Source organism: Dipodomys merriami, unplaced genomic scaffold (assembly GCF_024711535.1).
Source record: "Dipodomys merriami isolate MVZ:Mamm:240054 unplaced genomic scaffold, mDipMer1.0.p SCAF_356, whole genome shotgun sequence".
Taxonomy (NCBI): Eukaryota; Metazoa; Chordata; class Mammalia; order Rodentia; family Heteromyidae; genus Dipodomys; species Dipodomys merriami.
The window spans coordinates 951,901-954,526 of NW_027205115.1; the positions used below are offsets into that span (position 1 = coordinate 951,901).

Below are 2,626 nucleotides of genomic sequence, written 5' to 3' on the forward strand. Positions count from 1 at the left end.
AGACCTATGTTTCTTTGGGCCTGGCTTCCTTCACTTAATATAATTTTTTCCAAGTTTTTCCATTTCCTAACAAATGGGGCAATGTCATTCTTTCTGATGGAGGCATAGAATTCCATTGTGTATATATACCACATTTTCTTGATCCATTCATCTACTGAGGGACATCTAGGTCGGTTCCATATCTTAGCTATGGAAATAATGCTGCAATAAACATAGTTGTGCTGGTAGCTTTAGTGTGGTCTTGTTTGTAAACATTTGGGTAAATGCCCAAAAGTGGGATTGCTGGGTCATAGGGGAGATCTATGTGAAGTCTTTTGAGGAACCTCCATACTGCTTTCCAAAGTGGTTAAACAAGTTTACATTCCCACCAACAATGAAGTAAGGGCGAAAGTGATTTTTAAAAGTTTATTTAAATGTAGATTATCATTGGTTTGAGAGTGACATTTTTATACCACAGAACCATGTTGTACTGAATTCCCAGTGTTTTGAAGCACTCCTTAGTGCTTCAAATGTTTTTCTGAATTACATTTGACCTCTAAGTCAAGTTTTCGGGCTTTGGTAGACCAATTATAGATCTATCTTTCTAGGAACTATTTTTTGGCCCACTTATGTTGGAATAAAATCTTTCGTTAATCATAGGTGAGGGGTATTAAAAATAATCTTATGACAATTTGTGAACTTGTTCATTCATATGGGCTGGTCATCTGTAAGTTGAATGTTTGAATTACAGTACTTTCTCTCAAATTTTGTGATCTCATCCTTCATTTTAAGTTGCCTTGCATTTCACAATTGCTTACTGCTAATTCCTGCATCTCAAGGAATTGGGGCCCTGAAATATAGGAAATGCGAAATTGAGATGGGTCTTCAATTACTTTGTGTTGATATATTGCATGGGCCTTGGTGAAAAGTCTTGCCCCTGTTATCTGATGATGCAGGTAAATGGGCCTTGAGATCCTAGGACCCATGGGTACTGCAGAAGAATAATATTTTTTAGACATCTTAGCAAAATTTGGGCATAATCAGTAAGAATGCTTCAGAAATATGGACAAAAGCAGTATGGGACAAGCAAGTTAAAACAATAAACAGAGCAGCAGAGTAAAATCCATTACAGATTAGAGGAAAACATTGTTTTTTTTATCATGTGGATTCAGAAGACCAAGAAGAGTTATAATGTATCACAAGTTTATACTAAAAAGATTGCATTGATACGTTTTCTAGTCTAATACATATTTGAAACCTAAATATTTATATTCCAATTCTGTTTATTGGAGTAAATAAATATCAATTTATTTGTCAAATTATCAACTAATTCTAGTAAGTTTCATTGTGTGAAATATAAAATCAGCACATATAACTATATATAATATGATTAAAAGACACACGTTTTGTATTGTTCTGTTGTAGTTACTGTATCAAAGGCAACTCTGTTTTAAAGTATGATTCCATTATCTCTACTTCAGTGTTTGATAGAGTTAGATCTAAAGCTTTATCATTTGTAGATTTACAGCATGGAGGCAAGAGGAAACACTGTGATTAAAACATTATCAATTTAATGCCTAATAATGAGGAGAAACATATGCACTTCTCCTGCAACTATGAAAATATTTGGTGATAAAAAGGCAGTAGTGTAAGTTCCTGCCAGGAACTTACAGACAGGCCAGGACATTAAGTAATCATGCATACGAACAATTTTTTCACTTCTTGGCTTTAGCTACTTTTAAATGGAAGGTATAATAAACAATTATATTTTGATAAAATACCTTCTCGTCTGAACAGTTCTGTTTGAACTGTTCATCTCTCTATGATCCCTTGTAACCAAGATTAGTTTTGTTCTAGTAAGAAAATCTTTGCTGTCAGGGTAAGGTATTCTGGTTGTTCTGTTCCCACATGGAAGAAGGGTAAAGGCTCAGGTAGACATTTGTTCCAGTAACACCTCATTTGGGAAAATGTCAGCTGAAGAAGTTTAGAAGTAGCTCTTAAGCAACGCTTAGTTTGAATCCATTAGGTCCACAAAGCTGGATAAATAAATACTTGAAAAAGCCATCACCTTTGGACCTAATTATAAATAATAGAGAGTATGATCAAATTCCAAATAAAAAGACTTAAGATATTCATTGGCAAAAAAAGTTTGCAAATGTGAGCAATCGACTGATCAATATAATTTTTTCCAATATTCACAGAATTTTAGGGAAATAAGATCGATAGCATTGTTAGGAACAATAAGGTTTCCTTGTTACAAGTAGGCACCCATAGATATAAGCCTGTATAAAGATTGCAGCATTAACTATTAAATTTAGAGGATACTACATGCTTCAGCAGCACGTATACTCAAACTACAATACAGAGATTAACATGGCACTTGCACAAGGATAATATGAAAATTTGAGAAGAATTCCATAATTTTCATTCTTCAGATGCAAGAAATGAAAAAAAAGTGATTAAAAAGTTGATTACAAAATTACAAGTGTAACAATACACGTAATTCATATAATTAAATTTAGTTTGACATCAGTGTATTAAATCACCTCAGAAAGGCATTTACATAGCATAAACTTTACAAAACTTTTCAAATTAAACAACATTGTCATTTTATCCCAAAGAAAAATAATATTAAGACCTAGAAAAA

At 33.1% G+C, this 2,626-nt stretch overlaps 1 pseudogene; it reads left to right on the forward strand.

Annotated features, from left to right (window-relative positions):
- Window positions 1-2,307: 2,307 nt before the first annotated feature.
- On the forward strand, window positions 2,308-2,404 carry LOC138804098 (U6 spliceosomal RNA; annotated as a pseudogene).
- Window positions 2,405-2,626: the final 222 nt, after the last annotated feature.